The 17,056-nt window shown below is 47.1% G+C and overlaps 1 protein-coding gene across 1 annotated transcript in view; it reads left to right on the forward strand.

Annotated features, from left to right (window-relative positions):
• Nucleotides 1–17,056, forward strand: part of LOC126159397 (peroxidase-like) — a 356,870-nt gene that overhangs the window by 62,120 nt on the left and 277,694 nt on the right. Inside the window, exon 2 of the mRNA XM_049916512.1 lies at nucleotides 4,971–5,012. The gene's annotated coding sequence lies outside the window, so the exon portion shown is untranslated. The remainder of the gene's footprint in view (nucleotides 1–4,970; nucleotides 5,013–17,056) is intronic.

The following is a 17,056-nucleotide window of genomic DNA, read 5'->3' on the forward strand; positions in this document are numbered from 1 at the left end:
CAACTCCGGCGCGGCACAAACACGCCCACGCGAGCCTCCCAAGGACGACCGGTGCGGGGTCACGCCCCCCCCCCCCTCCACCCGCCGCACAACACCAGAGCACAACACAGAGGCACGGCGCAAAGGACGCTGCCGCCGCGGCCGGAGCGACCCGGTCCAGTGACGTTCCTCGGGGCACTAACGGCGAAAATCTGTTTGAAGTACCCTTCGCGATGCACTACACTGCACTAATTTGTGACATTCGAACATAATCCACTCAGGCAGCCGCCGGGACATGGAACGCAACAAAAGTTAAACGTGAAACTTCCTGGCAGATTAAAACCGTGTGCCGGACCGAGACTCGAGCTCGGGACCTTTGCCTTTCGCGGGCAAATGCTCTACCACTGACAAGGGAACCTCCCCATCGCACCCCACTCAGATTTAGTTATAAGTTGGCACAGTGGATAGGCCTTGAAAAACTGAACACAGATCAATCGAGACAACAGGAAGAAGTTGTGTGGAACTACGAAAAAAATAAGCAAAATATACAAACTGAGTAGTCCATGCGCAAGATAGGCAACATCAACGATAATGTAGGCTCACGAGCGCCGTGGTGCAGTGGTTAGCGTGAGCAGCTGTGCAACGAGAGGTCCTTGGTTCAAGTATTCCCTGCAGCGAAAAAATTAATTTTTTATTTTCAGACAATTATATCTGTCATGTGACGCACATGCCGTCACCAGTGTCGTATAGAATATATCAGACGTGTTTTCCTGTGGAAGAATCGGTTGACCTATGACCTTGCCATCAAATGTTTTCGGTTCCCATTGGAGAGGCACGTCCTTTCGTCTACTAATCGCCCGTTTTTGCGGTGCGGTCGCAAAAACACAGACACTAAACTTATTACAGTGAACAGAGACGTGAATGAACGAACGGACACATCATAACTTTGTGAAAATAAAGAAAGTAAATTTTTCACTCCAGGGTAGACTTGAACCAAGGACCTCTCAATCCGCAACTGCTCACGCTAACCACGGGACCACGGCGCTCCTGAGCTCATACTATCCTTGATGTTGCTTATCTTGCGCATGGACTACTCAGTTTGTATATTTTGCTTATTTTTTTCATAGTTCCACACAACTTCTTCCTGTTTTCTCGATTGATCTGTGTTCAGTTTTTCAAGGCCTATCCACTGTGCCAACTTATAACTAAATCCGAGGGGGGTGCGATGGGGAGGTTCCCTTGTGAGATACCCAAGCACGACTCACGCCCTGTCCTCACAGCTTTACTTCTGCCAGTACCTCGTCTCCTACCTTCCAAACTTTACAGAAGCTCTCCTGCGAAACTTGCAGAACTAGCACTCCTGAAAGAAAGGATATTGCGGAGACATGGCTTAGCCACAGCCTCGGGGATGTTTCTAGAATGAAATTTTCAAAAATGGCTCTGAGCACTATGGGACTTAACATCTATGGTCATGAGTCCCCTAGAACTTAGAACTACTTAAACCTAACTAACCTAAGGACATCACACAACACCCAGTCATCACGAGGCAGAGAAAATCCCTGACCCCGCCGGGAATCGAACCCGGGCGTGGGAAGCGAGAACGCTACCGCACAACCACGAGCTGCGGACATGAAATTTTTACTCTACAGCGGAGTGTGCGCTGATATGAAACTTTCTTCCAGGAGTGCTAGTTCTGCAAGGTTCGCAGGAGAGCTTCTGTGGAGTTTGGAAGGTAGGAGACGAGATACTGGCAGAAGTAAAGCTGTGAGGACGCGGCGTGAGTCGTGCTTGTGTTGCTCAGTTAGTAGAGCACTTGCCCGCGAAAGGCAAAGGTCCCCAGTTCGAGTCTCGGTCCGGCACACAGTTTTAATCTGCCAGGAAGATTCATACCAAGAACCTGTCGAATCTATGTTACCCAGAATCGCTGATGTATTGCTGTCCAGAGGTCGACCGACACATTAACTACCAGATGGATACTATATTTCCATTCATCGATGTAAACGGTTCATAGAAAGGTCTTCCAAGTACTGAGCGAAGTGACGTAGTGCTTAGCAAACTTGATTCGCATTCGGGAGGACGACGGTACAAGCCCGCGTTCAGTCATCCGGATTAAAGTTTCCCGTGATTTTCCTGAATTGCTTCAGGCGAACGCCGGAATGCATCCTTTGGAAGAGCACAGCCGACTCTCTTCCCCATCCTTCCCTAAGTCGAGGTTCTGCTCCGTGTCTAATGACTTCCTTGTCGGCAGGACGTTAAACACTAATCTCCTCCTCTCCGACTTTCAAGCACTGAATTTTAAATTATTATCCGAAAACAGTATACGGCACATAAAGTTAAAGAAACACATTTTCGAAGATCCCTCTATTAGTAAGACTACCTCACTTTGGCAAACAACCTGAACAACGCACTTTCGTTGTGCACACTACAAATGTGCCTGTCAGAAACTTCGACACAAATTCAACCTCGCGGCTGCTCTACCGCCTGAAAGTATGCAAACCGCAGCTAAGAGATGTCTAAGGAGCTGCCTGACCACCAGGCGCTAGAGCAGCCGCGAGGTTTAACTACTGCCGAAGCTCCTGACAGGAACATTATTTACCTTTGTCAACAAAGGTATTTCGGTAGCACCGAGGATGTTGGCCGAACTGAAGAGGGACTCTTTGCTGTTGTATCCACGCATACCTTAATGTTGCACCCTCCATAACCACGCCACAGGCGGCCGAAAAACGGGTGGGGGGGGGGGGGATTGGAAAAGCAGAAACACCGTTCCGCTGCTTTGGATCGCGTTCAGATTTCATCAAATGGTTTTGAACGGTCTCTAGAGGTTCTACTCTGCATAGTGGAGCAAAAATTGTGGTCACATTACACGAAAGGTATTAAATCACGTTCAATTGGATTAGAGCCCCACGATGTCCTTAAGGTAGGACTGACAGCAGTGTTGAAAGTTGTCAAAAACTTGCTTTTGCTCATCACCCATGATCTGTCGTTTTCGAACACGAAATGGTCGCAAGATCATCAAGAACATTTCGTGTTGGTCATCGCACTCCGAACTGTTGTTTTAGACCGCTAAATGCGACGGAATCAACGCCCGAAACGGAGGTTTCACTGAGACCCTGTAAGCCACCCCCTGATGTCGATTCTGAGCAGCGGCCTGTTTGAAATGTTTTCCTCGCGCGCCCGTAAGAAACCCGCCTGATTTCAACGCTGGGTGTCCCGTTTATGAATTCCTTCACAGACGTGTCAAAAGAAGAGATGGAATGTTGGGTAAGTGGGGACGTGACGACCTTCTCATTGTATAACAAGTACACGGTGGCGTTGGGCAGAATTGTCTTGACATTTGGTGCTAATGTGACATCACTAACTCACCTGACAGCTCACATGAGTATCTGAGCAGTGGTCTTTTTTCCCGCAAGTGCCAACACCTTGCTGTTTAAAGCATCGCAGAGCCCTACGGTGACGTCACAGGACGCCACGCTTTTGCACCATTACGGAAGATGGCTGTAGGCACCTTTGAGCCAAATTTCAAACTTATACATCGCACTCGGTGACAGTTACAGAGTTTCTAAAAAGTGATCCTTTAATTTTGTTGCGCAGTGTAATTCTCAACAGGCGATGTGAGGATTTTCAGCAACTTGGCATGTCGATAACTACAAATCATTAGTCATAGCCTGCCGGGGTGGCCGAGCGGTTCTAGGCGCTACAGTCTGGAACCGCGCGGCCGCTACGGTCGCAGGTTCAAATCCTGCCTCGGGCATCAATGTGTGTGATGTCTTTAGGTTGGTTAGGTTTTAAATAGTTCTAAGTTCTAGGGGACTGACGACCTCAGCAGTTAAGTCCCATAGTGCTCAGAGCCATTTGAACCATTTTAGTCATCAAACAAATGTACAAATCGATAACCATATTTGAATATTCCACACAGCAACAGAGTTTCGGCCGTTGTGAAACTTCCTGGAAATTTGAAATTGTATGTCAGGCCGGGACTCGAACCCGGAACCCTCGCGTTTTGCGGGCAGTGTTGTACCGCCTGAGCTATCCAGACACAACTCACGACACATCATCATAGTTTCTACCTCTACCCTACCAAACTTCACGCACGTTCTCCTCGTACGCGACAGATCTACTTGGAGATAGGGACGAAAGACGGCGCTAGCCACAAATAGTTGACAAGTTAAACTTCCGGTTCCACAAGGTACGTTCTCTTCCGTATCCGAGGCACTGGACTGCTATTCGTGAGGACAAAGGTTTCAATCCCCCACTGGCAGTCAAGATTTACGGTTTCAGCGATTTCCCTAAATCTGTTAAGGTTGACGTCGGGATAGAATCTTCGAAAATGATACAGTTAATGTCCTTCCCCAGTGTTCCACAATCCGAGCTCGTCCTCTGTCCCAAATGATGTAGTGGACGACGAGACAAACCTGCATGCTCTCCCCTCTGCTTCTCTCCCCCTCCCCCTCCTCTCGCCACCCCACTGTCCCCTCTCATCCTCCCCTCTGTTCCTCCCCCCTCCTGTCTCTCTCTCTCACTCTCTCTCTCTCTCTCTCTCACACACACACACACACACACACACACACACACACACACACACACACACACACTCTCTCTCTCTCTCTCTCTCTCTCTCTCTCTCTCTCTCTCTCCCCCCCCCCCCCCTGCTCGTATCTCATTCAACTTCACTGACATGGATCTACACAATTTTCGCACCTGTTTGACTGCCTTCTTATCCTCAAAGTGAGATATGCATACTTCAGGGCCCGTAGTTCATGTTCATAAGCAGAAATATGCTCACTGATCATGGCAAACAGAGTTTGGTTAAATTTAAATTATTTGCTGTTAAATAAATTCTACATTCGACAGGATGTGTGTGTGTGTGTGTGTGTGTGTGTGTGTGTGTGTGTAAGCAATTTTTTTTTACAACAATATATTTCTACATAGTGCAGAAATGCACATATATAAGCTAAAACAATGAAAATTATTCTTGTTCCTTCTTCTTTCAGATCGAGTCTGTTGCGAGAGCTGCAGAGAGTTTACTGCGTTGGGTGAGTAACAAAAATTCAGCGGCGCTTTTATTACGATAAACCAATTAAGTAGTAAGAATGTAGTCGACTGAAGTCGGGTGATGGAGAGAAAATTAGATTAGGAAAAGCAGTAAAGGGGTTTTGCTATTTGGGGAGCAAAATCACTGATGATGGTCGAAGTAGAGAGGATATAAAATGTAGACTGGCAATGGCAAGGAAAGCGTTTCTCAAGAAGAGAAATTTGTTAACATCGAGTATAGATTTAAGTGTCAGGAAGTCGTTTCTGAAAGTATTTGTATGGAGTGTAGCGATGTATGGACGATAAATAATTTGGACAAGATGAAATAGAAGCTTTCGAAATGAGATGCTACAGAAGAATGCTGAAGATTAGATGGGTAAATCATATAAATAATGAGGAGGTATTGAATAGGACTGGGGAGAAGAGAAGTTTGTGGCACAACTTGACTACAAGAAGGGATCGGTTGCTAGGACATGTTCTGAGGCATCAAGGGATCACCAATTTAGTATTGGAGGGCAGCGTGGAGGGTAAAAATCATAGAGGGAGACCAAGAGATGAATATACTAAGCAGATTCAGAAGGATGTAGGTTGCAGTAAGTACTGGGAGATGAAGGAGCTTGCACAGGATAGAGTAGCATGGAGAGCTGCATCAAACCAATCTCAGGACTGAAGACCACAACAACAACAACAACAACATACAGCGTGATTTTTTCCACCATGTACAAATTCTAGTAACTGATCGATGAGAAGATACGGAACAAAAAAGTCTAATGGACTGACACTCGAGTTTGCTAAACATCTCCGTAACGCTATCACGCTTACCAAATAACCCAGTGACGAAACGCGCCGCTCTTCTTTGGATCTTCTCTATCTCCTCTGTCAACCCGACCTGGTACGGATCCCACACTGATGAGCAATACTCAAGTACAGGTCGAATGAGTGTTTTGTAAGCCACCTCCTTTGTTGATGGACTACATTTTCTAAGGACTCTCCCAATGAATCTCAACCTGGTACCCGCCCTACCAACAATTAATTTTATATGATCATTCCACTTCAAATCGTTCCGTACGCATACTCCCAGATGTTTTACAGAAGTAACTGCTACCAGTGTTTGTTCCGCTATCATATAATCATACAATAAAGGATCCTTCTTTCTATGTATTACATTACATTTGTCTATGTTAAGGGTCAGTTGCCACTCCCTGAACCAAGTGCCTATCCGCTGCAGATCTTCCTGCATTTCGCTGCAATTTTCTAAAGCTGCAACTTCACTGTATACTACAGCATCATCCGCGAAAAGCCGCATGGAACTTCCGACACTATCTACTAGGTCATTTATATACACTCCTGGAAATGGAAAAAAGAACACGTTGACACCGGTGTGTCAGACCCACCATACTTGCTCCGGACACTGCGAGAGGGCTGTACAAGCAATGATCACACGCACGGCACAGCGGACACACCAGGAACTGCGGTGTTGGCCGTCGAATGGCGCTAGCTGCGCAGCATTTGTGCACCGCCGCCGTCAGTGTCAGCCAGTTTGCCGTGGCATACGGAGCTCCATCGCAGTCTTTAACACTGGTAGCATGCCGCGACAGCGTGGACGTGAACCGTATGTGCAGTTGACGGACTTTGAGCGAGGGCGTATAGTGGGCATGCGGGAGGCCGGGTGGACGTACCGCCGAATTGCTCAACACGTGGGGCGTGAGGTCTCCACAGTACATCGATGTTGTCGCCAGTGGTCGGCGGAAGGTGCACGTGCCCGTCGACCTGGGACCGGACCGCAGCGACGCACGGATGCACGCCAAGACCGTAGGATCCTACGCAGTGCCGTAGGGGACCGCACCGCCACTTCCCAGCAAATTAGGGACACTGTTGCTCCTGGGGTATCGGCGAGGACCATTCGCAACCGTCTCCATGAAGCTGGGCTACGGTCCCGCACACCGTTAGGCCGTCTTCCGCTCACGCCCCAACATCGTGCAGCCCACCTCCAGTGGTGTCGCGACAGGCGTGAATGGAGGGACGAATGGAGACGTATCGTCTTCAGCGATGAGAGTCGCTTCTGCCTTGGTGCCAATGATGGTCGTATGCGTGTTTGGCGCCGTGCAGGTGAGCGCCACAATCAGGACTGCATACGACCGAGGCACACAGGGCCAACACCCGGCATCATGGTGTGGGGAGCGACCTCCTACACTGGCCGTACACCACTGGTGATCGTCGAGGGGACACTGAATAGTGCACGGTACATCCAAACCGTCATCGAACCCATCGTTCTACCATTCCTAGACCGGCAAGGGAACTTGCTGTTCCAACAGGACAATGCACGTCCGCATGTATCCCGTGCCACCCAACGTGCTCTAGAAGGTGTAAGTCAACTACTCTGGCCAGCAAGATCTCCGGATCTGTCCCCCGTTGAGCATGTTTGGGACTGGATGAAGCGTCGTCTCACGCGGTCTGCACGTCCATCACGAACGCTGGTCCAACTGAGGCGCCAGGTGGAAATGGCATGGCAAGCCGTTCCACAGGACTACATCCAGCATCTCTACGATCGTCTCCATGGGAGAATAGCAGCCTGCATTGCTGCGAAAGGTGGATATACACTGTACTAGTGCCGACATTGTGCATGCTCTGTTGCCTGTGTCTATGTGCCTGTGGTTCTGTCAGTGTGATCATGTGATGTATCTGACCCCAGGAATGTGTCAATAAAGTTTCCCCTTCCTGGGACAATGTATTCACGGTGTTCTCATTTCAATTTCCAGGAGTGTATATTGTGAAAAGCAATGGTCCCATAACACTCCCCTGTGGCACGCCAGAGGTTACTTTAACGTCTGTAGACGTCTCTCCATTAAGAACAACATGCTGTGTTCTGTTTGCTAAAAACTCTTCAATCCAGCCACACAGCTGGTCTGATATTCCGTAGGCTCTTACTTTGTTTATCAGGCGACAGTGCGGAACTGTATCGAACGCCTTCCGGAAGTCAAGGAAAATGGCATCTACATGGGAGCCTGTGTCTAATATTTTCTGAGTCTCGTGAACTAATAAAGCGAGTTGGGTCTCACACGATCGCTGTTTCCGGAATCCATGTTGAGTCCTACAGAGTAGATTCTGGGTTTCCAGAAATGACATGATACGCGAGCAGAAAACATGTTCTAAAATTCTACAACAGATCGACGTCAGAGATATAGGTCTATAGTTTTGTAGACTGTTTCCGGATGAAACTCCCTAGCAATGCGAAGAAAGAAATTCCTGCAACTGCAGTTAGAGTGGATTACGAAGACTCACGGACATATACAGGGTGAGTCACTTAACGTTACCGCTGGATATATTTCGTAAACTACATCAAATACTGACGAATCGATTCCACAGACCGAACGTGAGGAGAGGGGCTAGTGTAATTGGTTAATACAAACCATTAAAAAATGCACGGAAGTATGTTTTTTAACACAAACCTACGTTTTTTTAATGAAACCCCGTTAGTTTTGTTAGCACATCGGAACATATAAACAAATACGTAATCAGTGCCGTTTGTTGCATTGTAAAATGTTAATTACATCGGGAGATATTGAAACCTAAAGTTGACACTTGAGTACCACTCCTCCGCTGTTCGATCGGGTGTATCGGAGAGCACCGAATTACGTAGGGATCCAAAGGGAACGGTGATGGACCTTAGGTACAGAAGAGACAGTAACAGCACATTACGTCCACATGATAACACCTTTTTATTGGTCTTTTTCACTGACGCACATGTACATTACCATGAGGGGTGAGGTACACGTACACACGTGGTTTCCGTTTTCAATTACGGAGTGGAATAGAGTGTGTCCCGACATGTCAGGCCAATAGATGTTCAATGTGGTGGCCATTATTTGCTGCACACAATTGCAATCTCTGGCGTAATGAATGTCGTACACGCCGCAGTACATGTGGTGTAATGTCGCCGCAGGCTGCCACAATACGTTGTTTCACATCCTCTGGGGTTGTAGGCACATCACGGTACACATTCTTCTTTAACGTAGCCCACAGAAAGAAGTCCAGAGGTGTAAGATCAGGAGAACGGGCTGGCCAATTTATGCGTCCTCCACGTCCTATGAAACGCCCGTCGAACGTGTACCTCACCCCTCATGGTAATGTACATGGGCGTCAGTGAAAAAGACCAACAAAAAGGTGTTAGCATGTGGACGTAATGTGCTGTTCCAGTCTCTTCTGTACCTAAGGTCCATCACCGTTCCCTTTGGATCCCTACGTAATTCGGTGATCTCCGATACACACGATCGAACAGCGGAGGAGTGGTACTCAAGCGTCAACTTTAGATTACAATATCTCCGGATGTAATTAACATTTTACAATGCAACAAACGGCACTGATTACGTATTTGTTTATATGTTCAGATGTGCTAACAAAACTAACGGGGTTATATTTTAAAAAAACGTAGGTTTGTGTTAAAAAACATACTTCCGTGCATTTTTTATGGTTTGTATTAAACAATTACACTAGCCCCTCTCCTCACGTTCGGTCTGTGGAATCGATTCGTCAGTATTTGATGTGGTTTACGAAATATAACCAGCGGTAATGTTAGGTGACTGACCCTGTATATTCCTGGCAGCGTCAGTGTAGCGCCCTGAACGTATTGCAAAAACCGGTGGGGCGTTTCCTTACGCAACGGCAGATATGCGGCGTCTGACGTCAGGGCGTATCTGCAGAGGTCGCGAACCGCCCAGTATCTCTGCCGCACTCTCTGAATGGCTACAGCCAAACGGAAACAACAACAAAAACTATTAGTGTTTCGCCTCCCACGTCGCAAAGTCCACCTCACTGGACCCCCATTCACAGAAGGTTAACCGAGGAGCGGATTTACATTGAAGAGCGAAAGAAACTGGTACAGCTGCCTGATATCGTGTAGGGCCCCCGCGAACACGCAGAAGTGCCACAACGCGACATGTCATGGCCTCGGACTAAAGTCTGAAGTGCTGGAGGGAACTGACACCATTAATCCTGTAGGGCTGTCCATATATCAGTAAGAGTACGAGGAGTGGAGATCTCTTCTGAACAGCACGTTGCAAAACATCCCAGATATGCTGAACAATGTTCGTGTCTGGGGAGTTTGGTAGCCAGTAGAAGTGTTTAAACTCGGAAGAGTGTTCCTGGAGCTAGTCTGTAGCACTTTTCGACGTGTGGGGTGTCGCATTGTCCTGCTGGAATTGGCCAAGTCCCTCGGAATGCACAATGGGCATCAACGGATGCGGGGGACCAGACAAAATGCTTAGGTACGTGTCACCTGTCAGAGTCTTATCTAGACGTATCAGAGCTCCCTTATCTACATCTACATCTACATTTATACTCCGCAAGCCACCCAACGGTGTGTGGCGGGTGTCACCTGTCAGAGTCGTATCTAGACGTATCAGAGCTCCCTTATCTACATCTACATCTACATTTATACTCCGCAAGCCACCCAACGGTGTGTGGCGGAGGGCACTTTACGTGCCACTGTCATTACCTCCCTTTCCTGTTCCAGTCGCGTATGGTTCGCGGGAAGAACGACTGTCTGAAAGCCTCCGTGCGCGCTCTAATCTCTCAAATTTTGCGTTCGTGATCTCCTCGGGAGGTATAAGTAGGGGAAAGCAATATATTCGATACCTGATCCAGAAACGCACCCTCTCGAAACCTGGCGAGCAAGCTACACCGCGATGCAGAGCGCCTCTCTTGCAGAGTCTGCCACTTGAGTTTGCTAAACATCTCCGCAACGCTATCACAGTTACCAAATAACCCTGTGACGAAACGCGCCGCTCTTCTTTGGATCTTCTCTATCTCCTCCGTCAACCCGATCTGGTGCGGATCCCACACTGATGAGCGATACTCAAGTATAGGTCGAACGAGTGTTTTGTAAGCCACCTCCTTTGTTGATGGACTACATTTTCTAAGGACTCTCCGAATGAATCTCAACCTGGTACCCGCCTTACCAACAATTAATTTTACAATGATCATTCCACTTCAAATCGTTCCGCACGCATACTCCCAGATATTTTACAGAAATAACTGCTACCAGTGTTTGTTCCGCTATCATATAATCATACAATAAAATTATCACTCCAACTGCACACGCCCCACACCATTGCAAAGCCTCCAGCAACTTGAACTGTGTCCTGCTGACATGCAGGGTCCATGGATTCATGAGGTTGTGTCCACATCCGTACACGTCCATCCGCTCGGTACAATTTGAAACGAGTCTCAGGACACCAGGTAATGTTTCCAGTCTTCTACAGTCCGATGTCGGTGTTGACGGACGCACTCGAGGCGTAAAGCTTTGTGTCGTGCAGTCATCAAGGGTACACGAGTGGGCCTTCGAAAGCCGAATCGATGATTTTTTTGTTGAATGGTTCGCAAGCTGACACTTGTTGATGGCATAGCATTGAAATCTGGATCAATTTACGGAAGGGATGCAGTTCTGTCACGTTGAGCGATTCTCTTCAGTCGTCGTTGGCCCCGTTCTTGCAGGATGTTTCTCCGATCGCAGATTTGATGTTTTATTGGATTCGTGACATTCACGGTACAGTCGGGAAATGGTAGTACGGGAAAATCCCCACTTCATTGCTATGTCGGAGATGGCGTGTCTTATCGCTCGGTCGGCGGCTATAACAGCACGTTCAAACTCACTGAAATCTCGATAACCGGCCCTTGCAGCAGCAGCAAGCGATCTAACAACGTCTGAAGTAGTGTTGGAGGGAACTGACTCCATGAATCCTGCAGGATTGTCCACAAATCCGTAAGAGTACGAGGGGGTGAAGATCTCTTCTGAGCAGCACGGTGCAAGGCATCCCAGATATGCTCAGTAATCTTTGTCTCTGTGGAGTTTCGTGGCTTGTTGTCTTATACAGGGTGTTACAAAAAGGTACGGCCAAACTTTCAGGAAACATTCCTCACACACAAATAAAGAAAAGATGTTATGTGGACATGTGTCCGGAAACGCTTAATTTCCATGTTAGAGCTCATATTAGTTTCGTCAGTATGTACTTCCTCGATTCACCGCCAGTTCGCCCAATTGAAGGAAGGTGATGTTGACTTCGGTGCTTGTGTTGACGTGCGACTCATTGCTCTACAGTACTAGCATCCTCATTTCAGTGCAAACGTTCTCTTTACGGATGAGGCTTCATTCCAACGTGATCAAATTGTAAATTTTCACAATCAACATGTGTGGCCCGACGAGAATCCGCACGCAGTTGTGCAATCACGTCATCAACACAGATTTTCTGTGAACGTTTGGGCAGGCATTGTTGGTGATGTCTCGATTGGGCCCCATGTTCTTCCACCTACGCTCAATGGAGCACGTTATCACGATTTCATATGGGATACTCTACCTGTGCTGCTAGAAGATGTGCCTTTACAAGTATGACACAACATGTGGTTCATGCACGATGGAGCTCCTGCACATTTCAGTGGAAGTGTTCGTACGCTTCTCAACAACAGATTCGGTGACCGATGGATTGGTAGAGGCGGACCAATTCCGTGGCCTCCACGCTCTCCTGACCTCAACCCTCTTGACTTTCATTTATGGGGGCATTCGAAAGCTCTCGTCTACGCAACCCCAGTACCAAATGTAGAGACTCTTCGTGCTCGTATTGTGGACGGCTGTGATACAATACGCCATTCTCCAGGGCTGCATCAGCGCATCAGGGATTCCGTGCGACGGAGGGTCGATGCATGTATCCTCGCTAACGGAGGACATTTTTACATTTCCAGTAACAAAGTGTTTGTAGTCACGCTGGTACGTTCTGTTGCTATGTGTTTCCATTCCACGATTAATGTGATTTGAAGAGAAGTAATAAAATGAGCTCTAACATGGAAAGTAAGCGTTTCCGGACACATGTCCACATAACATATTTTCTTTCTTTGTGTGTGAGGAAAGTTTCCTGAAAGTTTGGCCGTACTTTTTTTGTAACACCCTGTATAGGCGTTGCCGACCGCAGCGCCGTATTCTGCCTGTTTGCGTATCTGTGTATTTGAACACGCACGCCTGTACCAGTTTCCTTGACGCTTCAGTGCAGTTGCCACACGCTTTCGTCCGACCAGCTTCTCGACTGGACTGAGGACTTCTTCGTAGGTGGAACTCGATACGTCTGTTTTAAACAGGGCAAAATCGTCAAATGTAAAAATAACTTCAGCGGGACGCCAAGGTACTGCGAGGGCCGTCACACTTCGTAACACACACAGCACAGCCAGAAGATACCCACCGCGTGACTCACAAGGAGAGGTCACGACGTTTGGAACGCGGATTTACTGCAAACTTCGTACACTCCTAGTACTCCACGAGGACAACAAAATGTGTAAGCAGTAGCGCGTACTTCTAAAGCGCTATTGAGAAAATCGCAAGAAAATTTCGGTCGTCAAATATGTGTACCTATGCGTGGCCATTTTTACCATGAAGCGGAGCAGACGAAGCCGGCCCGAGTGGCCGAGCGGTTCTAGGCGCTACAGAGTCGAACCGCGCGACTGCTACGGTCGCAGGTCGAATCCTGCCTCGGGCATGGATGTGTGTGATGTCCTTAGGTTGGTTAGGTTTAAGTAGTTCTAAGTTCTAGGGGACTGATGACCTCAGAAGTTAAGTCCCATAGTGCTCAGCGCCATTTGGAGCAGACGAGTGGTTAGCGTTCAAGCTCCGTAATCGCTGGATCGAGTCCCGTTCGTCAGTTTTTTTTTTATTTCTATTACTATTTATATTACAATCCATATAGTGGGAAAAATATCGTGTATTCGGATGGACTTTTATTAAATTTACAATGTTACTTGGCAGTCTACAAATCTTTACTATCACAGATAATATAATATTCGCAGCTATCGACTAGTAAACGACCAAACGCATAAAATGATACCGAAAATGTATGTACATCTACATCTACATCCATACTCCGCAAGTCACCTGACGGTGTGTGGCGGAGGGTACTTTGAGTACCTCTATCGGTTCTCCCTTCTATTCCAGTCTCGTATTGTTCGTGGAAAGAAGGATTGTCGGTATGCCTCTGTCTGCGCTCTAATCTCTCTGATTTTATCCTCACGGTCTCTTCGCGAGATATACGTAGAAAGGAGCAATATAATGCTCGCCTCCTCGGTGAAGGTATGTCCTCGAAACTTCAACAAAAGCCCGTACCGAGCTACTGAGCGTCTCTCCTGCAGAGTCTTCCACTGGACTTTATCTATCATCTCCGTAACGCTTTCGCGATTACTAAATGATCCTGTAACGAAGCGCGCTGCTCTCCGTTGGATCTTCTCTATCTCTTCTATCAACCCTATCTGGTACGGATCCCACACTGCTGAGCAGTATTCAAGCAGTGGGCGAACAAGCGTACTGTAACCTACTTCCTTCGTTTTCGGATTGCATTTCCTTAGGATTCTTCCAATGTATCTCAGTCTGGCATCTATTTTACCAACGATCAATTTTATATGATCATTCCATTTTAAATCACTCCTAATGCCTACTCCCAGATAATTTATGGAATTAATTGCTTCCAGCTGCTGACCTGCTATATTGTAACTAAATGATAAGGGATCTTTCTTTCTATGTATTCGCAGCACATTTCACTTGTCTACATTGAGATTCAATTGCCATTCCCTGCACCATGCGTCAATTCGTTGCAGATCCTCCTGCATTTCAGTACAATTTTCCATCGTTAAAACCTCTCGATATACCACAGCATCATCCGCAAAATGCCTCAGTGAACTTCCGATGTCATCCACAAGGTCATTTATGTATATTGTGAACAGCAACGGCCCTACGACACTCCCCTGCGGCACACCTGAAATCACTCTTACTTCGGAGGACTTCTCTCCATTGTGAATGACATGCATTCTCCAAGTATAACACCAACACAAAACAGTGATCCGTCTTCGAATCACAACTACATACAAGAATAATATAGAAAAAAACTGAAATAATTTCCTACTACTCTCTGCCAGAGACCTCTCCGATATACCAAGCCGGGGCGGCAGCTATCCACGTCTGCTGGCGGTCGCTGAACCGTCGATGTGCGGCCGAGCGCCGGCCTTTATAGCGCTTCGGCGGATGAATACCTCGGAACTATTTTCCATCACGTGGTTTGACGTGTGAAAATAGTTCCGGGATCTGCAGCGATCTCTTCCTTATGTTTATGTGAGCCGGTAGTGGCCCCTGGTGGCTGCTGATGTCTTTGCTGTGTTGTTGTTGTTGTTGTTGTTGTTGTGGCCGTTCATCAATATTGCCTGTCGGTTGTGTAGTGCTTCGGTGTGCCTGCGAAGCGGGCAACCCGCGGCTGCAGGCTGACAGTTTGGTTGCTGATACTCTAGGGGCTGTGATGTCTCGTGGAGAAGGCCACAGCAAAGGGCAACAGGCAGATTACATATTTCTAGATTTTCGGAAAGCGTTTTACACGGTCCCCACTGCAGGCAGTTGGAATAAGTTCACAGATACGTGAGTGGTGCGAAGACTTCTTAAGTAGTAGAATCCAGTATGTTGTCCTAGAGGGCAAAAGTCCATCACAGACAAGGGTATCGTCAGGAGTGCCCCAAGAAAATATAATCGGACCACTGTTGTCCTCTGTATACATAAATGGAAATTTGGAAATCTGTGGTAGGTTCCTATGGGACCTAATGGCTGAGGTCATCGCTTCCTAGGCTTACACACCACATAACCTAATTTAAGCTAACTTACGCTAAGGACAACACACACACACCCACGCCCGAGGGACGAGTCGAACCTCCGACGGCAGGAGCTGCACAAACCACGGCAAGGCGCTCTAGACCACGCGGCTATACATACGAGGGGCGTTTGAAAAGTCCGTGCAAATTCCGAGAGATGGCACCACCGGAACGTATCGAGGTCATGTTTAGTTAGTAGCATCTTCGGAAAGAACGCACACCAAGTTTCGGCCATATTGGTCTATTTCTCTGTGTTTGGCATTCGTGTGACTCAAGGAAGTCGAGTGATTGTCAAAAAAAATGGACGAAAAAGAAATTTCTTGCGGTGATTAAACATTACTTTATGAAAGGCTAAATGCCTCAGGAGACTAAAGAGAAGCTTGATAAACATTACGGTGACTCTGTGCCCTCGATTAGAACAGTTTATAATTGGTTTCGAAATATTCCGAGTGGACATATGGGCACAAGCGATGCTGAAAGTTCTGGACGCCCTGTGGAGGTTACGGCTCCAGAAATCATTGATAAAATCCGTGACATGGTGATGGATGACAGAACAGTTAAAATGCGTGAGATTGCTACTGCTGTGGGCATCTCGAATGAATAGGCACATAATATTTTGCATAAACATTTGGACATGTGAAAGCTGTCCACAAGATGGGATACATTACTATACTCCTGAGACCAGACAACAATCTAAACGATGGGTTACCAAGGGAGAATCTGCACCAAAAAAGGCGAAGACCAGTCCTTCGGCCAGAAAGGTTACGGCAACTGTATTTTGGGATTCGCAAGGGATAATCCTCATCGACTATCTGGAAAAGGGCAAAACTATTACAGGTGCATATTAGCCATCGTTATTGAACCGTTTGAAAACCGAGGTGCAAGAAAAACGCCGGCGATTGGATCGCAAAAAAGTCCTTTTCCATCACAACAATGCACCAGCACACACCTCAGCAGTTGTGGTTGCAAAATTAATGGAAATAGGATTCCAACTCGTTTTACATCGCTCCTGTTATTCAGACTTGGTTCCCAGGGACTACTGTTTGTTCCCCAATTTGAAGAAATGGCTGGTGGGACAAAGATTTTATTCAAATGAGTAGGTGATTGCAGCAACTAATAGCTATTTTGTAGACTTGGTCAATTCCTATTATTCGGATCAACAAATTAGAAGAGCATTGGACGAAGTGTATAAATCTAAAAGAAGACTATGTCGAAAAATAAAAAAGGTTTACCCAAAACACGTAAGTAGCTTTCATTTTTGCACAGACTTTTCAAACGCCCCTCGTAAATGATTTGGCGGACAGACTGGGCAGCAATCTGCGGTTGTTTGTTGATGATGCTATGGTGTACAGTAAGGTGTCGAAGTTGATTGACCTTAGGTAGA

The sequence above is a fragment of the Schistocerca cancellata genome, unplaced genomic scaffold, assembly GCF_023864275.1.
Source record: "Schistocerca cancellata isolate TAMUIC-IGC-003103 unplaced genomic scaffold, iqSchCanc2.1 HiC_scaffold_1132, whole genome shotgun sequence".
NCBI lineage: Eukaryota > Metazoa > Arthropoda > Insecta > Orthoptera > Acrididae > Schistocerca > Schistocerca cancellata.